Consider the following 12,068-nt stretch of genomic DNA (forward strand, 5'->3'; position numbering starts at 1 on the left):
AAAAAGGGCCATCACAGAAGTTGTGAAGGAAAACATAGGTACAAAGAAGGTAGCGGCGAAGAAACCATGGGTAACAGAATAAATATATCAGTTGACTGAAGGAGGAAGTACAAACATGTTCCGGGAAAATCAGGAATACAGAAATACAAGTCGGTAAGGAATGAAATAAATAGGAAGTGCAGGGAAGCTAAGACGAAATGGCCGCAGGAAAAATGTGAAGACATCGAAAAACATATGATTGTCGGAAGGACAGACTCAGCATACAGGAAAGTCAAAACAACCTTTGGTGACATTAAAAGCAACGGTGGTAACATTAAGAGTGCAACGGTAATTCCACTGTTAAATGCAGAGGAGAGAGCAGATAGGTGGAAAAGATACATTGAAAGCCGCTATGAGAGTGAAGATTTGTCTGATGTGATAGAAGAAGAAACAGGAGTCGATTTACAAGAGATAGGGGATCCAGTATTAGAATCGGAATTTAAAAGAGGTTTGGAGGACTTACGGTCAAATAAGGCAGAAGGGATAGATAACATTCCATCAGAATTTCTAAAATTATTGGGGGAAGTGGCAAAAAAAAAAAAAAAAATGGTTCAAATGGCTCTGAGCACTATGGGACTCAACTGCTGAGGTCATTAGTCCCCTAGAACTTAGAACTAGTTAAACCTAACTAACCTAAGGATATCAGAAACATTCATGCCCGAGGCAGGATTCGAACCTGCAACCGTACCGGTCTTGCGGTTCCAGACTGCAGCGCCTTTAACCGCACGGCCACTTCGGCCGGCAAGTGGCAACAAAACGACTATTCAGGTTGGTGTGTAGAATATATGAGTCTGGTGATATATCATCTGACTTTCGGAAAAGCATCAACCACACAATTCCGAAGACGGCAAGAGCTGACAAGTGCGAGAATTATCGCACAATCAGCTTAACAACTCATGCATCGAAGCTGCTTACAAGAATAGTATACAGAAGAATGGAAAAGAAAATTGAGAATGCCCTAGGTGACGATCAGTTTGGCTTTAGGAAAAGTAAAGGGACGAGAGAGGCAATTCTGACGTTACGGCTAATAATGGAAGCAAGGCTAAAGAAAAATCAAGACACTTTCTTAGAATTTGTCGACCTGGAAAAAGCGTTCGACAATATAAAATGGTGCAAGCTGTTCGAGATTCTGAAAAAAGTAGCGGTAAGCTATAGGGAGAGACGGGTCACATACAATATGTACAACAACCAAGAGGGAATAATAAGAGTGGACGATGAAGAACGAAGTGCTCGTATTAAGAAGGGTGTGAGACAAGGCTTTAGCCTTTCACCCCTACTCTTCAATCTGTACATCGAGGAAGCAATGATGGAAATAAAGGTTCAGGAGTGGAATTAAAATACAAGGTGAAAGGATGATACGATTCGCTGATGACATTGCTATCCTGAGTGAAAGTGAAGAAGAATTAAATGATCTGCTGAACGGAATGAACAGTCTAATGAGTACACAATATGGTTTGAGAGTAAATCGGAGAAAGACGAAGGTAATGAGAAGTAGTAGAAATGAGAACAGCGAGAAACTTAACATCGGAATTGATGGTCACGAAGTCAATGAAGTTAAGGAATTCTGCTACCTAGGTAGTAAAATAACCAATGACGGACGGAGCAAGGAGGACATCAAAAGCAGACTCGCTATGGAAAAAAAGGCATTTCTGGCCAAGAGAAGTCTACTAATATCAAATACCGGCCTCAATTTCAGGAAGAAATTTCTGAGGATGTACGTCTGGAGTACAGCATTGTATGGTAGTGAAACATGGACTGTGGGAAAACCGGAACAGAAGAGAATCGAAGCATTTGAGATGTGGTGCTATAGACGAATGTCGAAAATTAGGTGGACTGATAAGGTAAGGAATGAGGAGGTTCTACGCAGAATCGGAGAGGAAAGGAATATGTGGAAAACACTGATAAGGAGAAGGGACAGGATGATAGGACATCTGCTAAGACATGAGGGAATGACTTCCATGGTACTAGAGGGAGCTGTAGAGGGCAAAAACTGTAGAGGAAGACAGAGATTGGAATACGTCAAGCAAATAATTGAGGACGTAGGTTGCAAGTGCTACTCTGAGATGAAGAGGTTAGCACAGGAAAGAAATTCGTGGCGGGCCGCATCAAACCAGTCAGCAGACTGATGACCAAAAAAAAAAAAAAAAAAAAATACCCTGACCATGTGCATCCAGTATTTAAGAATGAAAGCGCTTAGCGACTTCAAAAATACTTTAAACACAATCTGAAACGTTCACGAAACATATTTTTCACTGATCGTCCCTCACAAACCTTTGGAAACAAGAAAGGTAATCGCTTACTACAATCTTGATGTTTATGTAGTCCGACTTCAGCATCCGGCATTTCCAACTTTTGTAGTCCTGTCTTCCTCAGTAGCGTGTAATATCGCCGTATATTGTAAATTTTTACTATTTGATGGTGTAACTACAACTGAATGTAACAAAATTTTCGTAGCATACGCGTTCAGCCTTTCTTCTCTGGAAGGCATCTTCAGTGGCACATTCCCTCAATGAATTTCTACGTGTTGTGTTTTTGTCGGATTTTGACCGCTGTTCTTCTTCTTATAACTGCCATTAGCCTTTTGGTTTTCGACACTTCACAGCACTACGAACTAAACATTTGTTTTGATTCTATGCCACTTAAGATGTCTTGCAGAGATACGCGAATGTCACGAAAATTATGTTTCATTCAGTTGTAGCTGGACCCTTAACAAGAAAAATGAACAATATACCATAATATTTGGCATGTCGTTTCAATTAATTGGTTTGCTGACGGTACCTACATACATCACTAATTGAACCTGCACAATTATATCACTGTAGACACACAGTTTCGGAGATATTGCGTCATAACCATTTAGGTGCCTGGAAAACTTGGTTATGAATACAATTGGCCAAAAATTACCAAGATTATATTCATCCACAGTTTCATAATAAGAGCTCTGAGCGACTTTCAACAAACTGTAAGCATAATTTCAAACGTTATCGAAATTTATTCTCGCTTCCATGCTTAACATAAAATATTTGCCACATTAAATCATCTATAAAGTAATCAGAAGACTGCAGCTGTTTTTTACGTGGGAGGTCGTTTCTAAGCGACTGGGAGTTTATTAGTAAGAATATGTTTGTTCTAATAAGTTATGGTAGTGCAGCCAGATAACGTTGTCGACAACCACTGATATTTCGGCAGGTGGACATCATATCATTTTCATGGCGCTAGTGAAACGAGAGACCGCCGTGCTTGGCAACGTTGACCCTCGGTGATCGGAGATAAAATAACCAGAGATAAAATATGGCGTATGAAGAAGGACAACAAACACCACAAACAACTAGCGCCACCATACACACAAAGATAACCAAAACTAGACGACAGCAATAGTGAATAAATAATTAACAACCGATCAGAAAGTGTTGCTAGCTCTATCTGTTTGTCACTTGTCAAAGAGTAGATTGATAAACAGAACTTGAGCAAAAACTACAATGTCAAAATTGCACACTGTATACTTTGTTAGTAAGCTTTTTTAAATTGTAACTTGCAGCTATTCCGTTACACTGCTCACCACTCTTTGATAATCCCCCCCGCTTTTTTTTTGTTATCAGTCTTCTGACTGGTTTGATGCGGCAGGCACTGCGTCGGTGTGGCGTGTCGAATCAGAGCTGTGCTGTGAGTGCCGGCACCCTCATCAGCAATCGCGCCGTTGCGGAGCGTCCCAGGTACGATCTCCGCGTTATCTGCCCGTTGTCGGTTGCGTGGCCGAAGCTGTGCTATCACGGCCTCGGAAGGCGGATGTTCGCGCTGGGTGGAAGAGCGTCCATGTCCTCTCGCTTCGGTGGTGTTTCCGCGACTTCTCCCTTTTCCGCTTCTGATCCATCTCTCAGCACAACTCGTATTCGAAACATTATTTCTTTCGGCGTTGTTTTTAGTGTAGCCCAATGACAGATCGCCGTTTCATTGCCACGCTTCTCAGTGCAGAGTGGAAATTTTCTGTCTCGAGTGGGCTCGCGTGTGCCTGATGAATTGGCATCTTTCTGCCATTTCACATTCTTAAGGTGTTTTCGTGCATTCCAAGGCTGTTAAGAGAGCAGCTACACAACACTTCTTCATAGCCACTCTCTCTGCTTGAGCCCTGGACAGACTCATGGTTGGGCTCCGTCTCAAAATCTGCCGGCGTCCGTCATTTACAAGGAATGTCCTCACTGTCGAGGAAAACATCTTCTTCAGAATGCTAACTTGTTTCACACTACTCCCTGTGCCGAATAGCCCCCCGCCCCCTCCTCCGCTTTTTGCACGCTCCTCCCTCTGTCCGTGGGGTACTGGAATTATCAGCACATCGCTGTTTTCTAAGGCAGTTAAAGTGACTGCTGCAAGGCCAGAAGAACTCAGATGCTTTCGAGCGTGCATTTTTGGCATTCCGTCCCAATGGCTGCAGGTGTCCATCAGCTCTCGGCACGCATTTCGTTGTCAGATAGGCCCTTCGCATCGTGTCCTTCCTTGAGCGAGGCGAGGACGCCGGCCCGGCTTCCCACAGTGTGCTTGCAGAGTGACTGCACCCGGGGGCTCCCCCCCTCCCCCCCCCCCCCCCCCACCAGGGAGTCGGGTTCCTTCCTCCTCCACGGCCGCTCGCAGCGACTTGGTGAAAGTGGTTGTGGTATTACAACATGTTCCAATCTTTGTATTCCTCTCTACAGATTTTGCCCTCTATAGCTCCCTTTAGTACCATGGAAGTCACTTCCTGTTGCTTTAAAAGATGCCTTAAGGTCCAGTCTCATCTCCATGTCAAAGTTTTCCACGTATTCCTTTCCTCTCAGATTCTGGGCGGAACCTCCTCATTCCTTGCCCTATCAGTGCACCTAATTTTCATCACTCGTCTGTTGCACCATATCTCAAATGCTTCCTGAAGAGGTACTTATAGATCGACCAGGGATCATAAATGATTATGTTTATTATATGAAAGTCTAGTTCCATAAGACCTATTGCAGAGCTTCGTACTTGGTCCCCTGGACAAAGAAAATGGCAATTATTGTAAGAAGGACCATTTAAAATAATCTCAATCCCGTATGATGGATGTTATGTACAAGAAGATGTCAGTACGGGGAAACTAAGAGGACTGTATTGCCAAAGAGACATTAAGAAATACTGGCAGTAGGAAATCACTTTTGTGTTTCCGTAAAGAAATTAATATGTCCAGAGCAATTGGACAATAGCACAAATGTAAATATTTAAACAGTAGTTACCGTGAAAATGTTATCATAAGTAGTTTCATGAATTTATATGTACTACTCTATAAGCTCATGTGTCAGTAGTTACACTGCAGTATTCATGAAGTATAAATCCCAAAGAGGGAGAATAATGTTTTCTATGACAAAATTTTTAATTATCCTGAAGAGGTCATTTACTCGGTAGAAGTTAATGTAAACTCTATCTCAGTAAACACAATTTCTTATCTTTCCTATGTAGGTTATAGAAATTCCCAATATAAATACATGTACATAGATACTGTGTTTATTCATGTACGAGGGTAAATGTGTCATGAATGTTTCTATGAACCTCAACTATTAAATGTACACGCACAAGAATTTTAACTGCATGTGAGCTCGCATGTTATTCTGTATCCGCATTCGTTGTTCATGGAACATTTTCCTGTTGTGTACCGTTCTGGGTACGTTTTTCCTTCCACGATTATATTTTCCGTTTGCTCTTGTGAGCTTTTCTCTTGTTAGGTGAACCGAATATGGACATCTGTCCCATAATCTGATAATAATTCTAACAAGAGTATGAATGAGTATAAATGAACATAAGTACAATGAATGTCATCAAATATAGAAATGTACTAGTATCTACACAGTTCAATGGTGATCCTATGGTCAGAACAATGTAAAGGATTCTACCAGTCATCTTGTCTCATATTCTTTTGACAGTATATGATCTTTGTTATCATTTTTACAATATGAAACAATGTGCACATGAACAAAAATTCATTGCTTTGTAAAGTGTCAATTGTATAGAAATTTGTCTGTTGTGTGGCTTACGAAACACTAGCAGCAATGAGGACAGTGAAGCGTGTCTCACAAGAACTATGAAAGTCTAGTGCACGCGTGAAAAACTGTGTTTTCTTCTAAGAAAAGTGATGTACAGTGATTATAGATGTGATTATTGAACATATGAACGCTCATAGAGTGATAATGTTAGCAACAACGAAATGCACATGGAAAAACTGTTGACAGTATTAAAATTGAATAAAAAATTCGGACCTCAAATCAAAATGTTACGAGGCATCTTCGTGTGCCAAATGTTATGAGACAGACTGTACAGCCAGCAGCGCGGTAACAATATAATGTAACGCTGGCTACGCAGCGCCTCGCGCAAATGTATGCTTTCCGCAGAAAATAAACAGTGCACACGATGGACACCAGACCAAAAGATGCTGCAGTTTCGTACATGTGCATGGCTAATTAAAATTGACAATGAATCATTATATTCAAATGAACAGTGTCAAGTTGCAGGACACCGCCCCAAAATAAACTGTATGAATCCGTGTGAATGAAAGTGAATTTAAAACTAACACTTCTTCCACAGGATGAATATAACAATTACCTTGTTTCTGATACCCGTTTTCAACGTTTCATGTAACCACCTTGTACGAAAGGGATGTGGAAAGATCGAAGCAGGACCTGCTGCAGTAATACTTCCAGACAGCAACAGATCGAGACCACGATGCGGCGGATGGCAGCCGATGTTCCTGCATCGGTTTCCACCTGCCTGCGATCCAGCGGCTCGACGCGAGGGCGGCTACGCGACGTCGTCGGGAAATCGTCATATGAACTTTTGTTATTTCGAAGTATGTGAACTTCTAATTTTCATGTTAAACCTCCGTAAAAGACCCTCTTGATCTCTGGTACAACTAAACACAAATATAAATACTCGTGTTGAACATATTATCTATTATAATCATGTCAAGCCTGACACATAAGAGTAGGTAACTGCATTTTCTTGAAGCCCCTTGAACGGTTTTACTCCCGGGATTCCGAATACAGTCAACCCAGATGGGGGGAAGGGGAGAGTAATAAGTTAATCTGGGAATTCTCCGCCGCATTTTCCAAGATTTTACAGTTACTGAAGTCATTTACACAATCACATCAACACAATTTGTGTCATGAGTTACTCATGTATATGAACATTTGCATGATGAGAAAAGTGTTTTAATGAAGTGAAAGGGAACAATGAGCAACGTCGATATGGTGGACTGATATATATATATATATATATATATATATATATATATATAATCTAGTTTTTTTCTCAGCCCAAGGGGCAATGTAAAAACCACGCCTATATTTTATTCAGAATCCTATTCACGACAGCATTGGGTGTAGAATGTGAATGAACAATCTCGTGATATTAATAAAAAATGAAATAATAAATAATTATTGTCAATGACATAATTTAATATTGTGTAAGAAATTATATCTCAGACAATACGCGCGGAAAAGGTAATGAAAATCTTCATCTTTTGCTATCTATGATTCTCCTAGAATAATCGTTCTTTCTGTTCTAACTGTTGTACTGATCGGATGTGATTGATATCTCGTAGCGTAGAGACCTGTAACAAACTGTACTATGTTGATAAGTAATGTTTGAAAAATAGAGTTTCTGTGTCATTGAATGAATCCACTTTGCTTCAACCGTTATTTCACCATGATTCTCGTCCTGTATAAACGTTAAGTTTTCTGACCAGCTACAATGGAGCGTAGCGCTATTGATCTACGGCACGGTTTATTGGTAAATGCTGAATAATAAGCGATGAACAGTGAGAACTACTTTTAAATATTAATGCATATAGTAAAAGCACAAAAACGATTTAATATATATATATATTTGTCAGCAATAAAACAGTACCTGAAGGACAATCGGCAAGTGACCATCCTCCATCTTAGTGAAATATTGCAGCGGCAGTTTTAAATCGAATTTTTATGCAGACATAAATCTTGATGGTCATTATTGCGATAATAATTGTGTATTGGTGTCCCAGAAACCACTCAGAGGTAATAAATTCCACTTAGATTTTGAATAATATTTAAATATAGTGAACTTATGTCTCTGCAAACAGCACGTTACGTGATAAAAACTGTTCTCTGCTGATGTATGAAGTCTAGTTACGAAATATTTTGACAGGAAGCAATACATTAGTGTGGTGCGCGTGTTGTATTGTGTGACAGAACTGCTGATTTTGCTTAAATAAAATTGTTGCCACTTCGAATAACAGTAGCAGTTAATTCAATAGACAATCTTCAACTAGTATTGAGATTATCATGAAACAGCACTGAAGATTGATAAAAATCATTACACTTGTATAGTTGAGATTACTTATCATGTATTCAGCTTCTTCGCTGGTTGTATATGACCCCTTTTGTGCATGAACTTAGAACAATTTACACTGCTTGACAGACACTTTTGCTACACGTTACCGGGTGAAGATTTCTTTAACAAAATAACGATCATTAGGCGGGAAAAGCAGTGATTAAATAAAACCTCTTGTTACATTAATAGTAACCGGTTTCGTGTAGTCTTGCCGAAATCGCCCAGCACCGATACTAAAACACATCACAGTACACAAGTCGAAGTAGCAAGTTGTAGGCGATGAGGTAGAGGAAGTACATGGCGACACAGGAAGGGTAATGCAGTACGTAATGGGAAATGAAATTCTACACTGAAGAGCCAAAGCAAACTGATACATATGTATAATATCGTTTAGGGCCTCCACGAGCACGCAGAAGTGTCGCAAACTAAAGGCATGGACTCAACTAATGCCGGAAGTGATACTAGAAGGAACTGACACTATAAATCCTACAGGGCTTCCCATAAGTCTGTAAGAGTACGACGGGTTGGAAATCTCTGCTGAACAGCACGTTGCGAGGCATCCCAGATATGCTCAATAATGTTTATGTCTGGGGACACTGGAGGCCAGCGGAAGTGTTTCAACACAAAAGAGTGTTCCTGGAGCCACCCTGCAGCAATTCGGCTTGTGGAATGTCGCATCGTCCTGCTAGAATTGCCCAAATACGTCGGAATGCACAATGGACATGAAAGGATGCAGGTGATCAGAGAGGATACTTACGTACGCGTCACCTGCCACAGTCGTATCTATACGTATCAGAGGTCTCATATCAATCCGACTGCACACGCCCCACACTATTACAGAGCCTCCACCAGCTTGAACAGTTCACTGCTTTGTTTCACGAGGTTGTACACGTCCATCCACTCGATACAATTTGAAACGAGAGTCGTCCGACCAGGCAACATGCTTCCAGCTATCAACAGTCCAATGTCGGTGCTGACGTGCCCAGGCGAGGCATAAAGCTTTCTGTCGTGCAGTCATCAGGGGTACACGAGTATACCTTCGGCTCCGGAAACCAATATCGATGATGTTTCGTTGAATGGTTCTCAGGCTGACACTTCTTGATGGCCCAGCTTTGAAATCTGCAGCAATTTGCGGAAAGGTTGCACTTCTGTTCTCTTGAGTCGTGGTTGTTCCCGTTCTTGCAGGATCTTTTTCTGGCAGTAGCGATTTCAGAGATATTATGTTTTACTGGGTTCCTGATATGAGGGTACACTCGTGAAACGGTCGTAGGAAAAATTCCACTTCGTCGTTGCCTCGGAGATGCTGTGTCCCATCGCTCGTAGGCCAACTATAGCATCACGTTCCAACTCACTTAAATCTTGACAACCTGCCATTGAGGCACCAGTAACCGATCTAACAAATTATGTACGGCTTGCCGACCGCAGCGCCGTATTCTGCCCGTCTACTTGTCTCTGTATTGGAATGCGTATGCCTATACAAGTTTCTTTTGGGATTCAGTGTATTAGCCATGGTGGACTGAAATGTGGTCGTAGGGGAAGCAGTAGAAGAAATGATTATAGGAGGAAGACTAAGTTTGTAATAAATTTCAGCTATTAATAGCGAATACTCTGTTCAAGAATCACAAGAGGAAGACATACGCTTGGAAAAGGCCAGGTGATAAGGAAAGATTTTAGTTTGATTACATCATGGTCAGACAGATATTACGAAATCAGATACTGGATTGTAAGGCGTACCCAGGAGCAGATACAGTCTCAGGTCACAATATAGTAGTGATGAAGAGTAGTCTGAGGTTTACGATATTAGTCAGGAAGAATCAGTGCGTAAAGAAGTTGGAAACGGAAGTACTAAGGAATGACGCGATACGCTTGAAATTCTCTAAGGCTATAAACATAGCAATTAGGAATATCTCGGTAGGCAGAACAGTTGAAGTGAGATGAACATCTCTAGAAGGGACAATCACGGAAGTTGCAAAGGAAAATAGAGGTAACAGCGGAGAGACCATAAGTAACAGAAGAAATACTTCAGCTGATTGATGAAAGAAGGAAGTACAAAAACGTTCAGATAAATACAGAAATACAGGTTTCTGATGAGTGTAGTAGATAGAAAGTTCAGGGAAGCTAAGCCGAAATGGCTGCATGAAAAAATCAAAACAGAAAGGATTGTCGAAGGACTGTCTTAGGGTATAGGAAAGTCAAAACAACGTTAGGTGGAATTCAAAAGACGGGTGATAACATTAAGGGGGCAACAGTTATTTCATTGTTATATGCAGAGGAGAGAGTGGATGGGTAGAAAGAGTACATTGAAAGCCTCTATGAGAAGGAAGATTTGTCATATGTGGTAGAAGAAGACACAGGAGTCGTTTTAGAAGGGATCCACTTTTAGAATCATTATTTAAAAGAGCTTTGGAGGACTTAAGATCTAATCAGGCAGAAGGAAAAGGTAACTTTCCATATGAATTTACTAAACCACTGGAGGAAGTGGCAGCAAAACGACTATTCACGTTGGCGTGTAGAACGTACGAGTCTGGCCATATATCATCTCACTTTGGGAAGTACCGAAGACTGGAAGCGAAAAATAGGCTTAACAGCTCATACATCCAAGTATCTGACAAGAATAGCGTACACAAGAATGAAAACGAAAACAGACGATGTGTCTGATGACGGTCAGTTTGGCATAAGGAAATTTAAGGGCACCAGAAAGCCAATTCTGACGTTGTGAATGATTGTGGATGCAAGACTAAGGAAAAATCTAGACCCGCTGACAGGAACTGTCGACCTGCAAAAATCGTTAGAAAATGTATAATGATGCAAGATGTTTGAATTTCTGACAAAACGAGGGGTAAGCTATAGGGAGAGACGGGTCATATACAATATGTACAAGAGCCGAGAGGGAAAAATAAAAGTTGACGACCAAAAAAGAAGTGCTCGGATTAAACAGGGTGTAAGACAGGGATGTAGTCTTTCCCCCCTACTGTTCAATCTGTACGTCGAGGAAGCAATGATGTAAATAAAAGAAAGATTCAGGAGTGGAATTAAAATACAAGGTGAAAGGATATCAATGATAAGATTCACTCATGACATTGCTTTTCTTAGTGAAAATGAAGAAGAATTACATGATCTACTGAATGGAATGTACAGTCTAATGAGTACAGAATATGGATTGAGAGTATATCGAAGAAAAAGGCAAGTAATGAGAATTTGCAGAAATTGGAAGAGCGAGAAACGTGGCATTAGAATTGATAATCAGGAAGTAGAAGTTAAAGAACTCTGCTACCTAGGCAGCAAAGTAACCAATGACGGACAGAGAAAAAGAGTACATCAAAAGCAGACTAAGCATTGTTGGCCAAGAGGAGTCTACTTGTATCAAATATATGTCTTAATTTGAGGAAGAAATTTCTGAGAGGATACGTGTGGAGCAGAGCATTGCATGGTAGTGAAACATGGACTGTCGGAAAGCCGGAACACAAGAAAATCGAAACAACTGAGATGTGGTGCTACACACGAATGTTGAGAATTAGGTGGACTGATAAGGTTGGGTATGAGCAGCTTCGGCGTAGAATCGGAGAGGAAAGGAGTGTGTGGAAATCACTGATAAAGAGATGGGACAGGATAATATGACATCTATTAAGACATTAGAGAAAGACTTCCATTGTGACAGTGGGAGCTGTGGA

The sequence above is a fragment of the Schistocerca piceifrons genome, chromosome 1 (assembly GCF_021461385.2).
Source record: "Schistocerca piceifrons isolate TAMUIC-IGC-003096 chromosome 1, iqSchPice1.1, whole genome shotgun sequence".
NCBI classification, from domain to species: Eukaryota; Metazoa; Arthropoda; class Insecta; order Orthoptera; family Acrididae; genus Schistocerca; species Schistocerca piceifrons.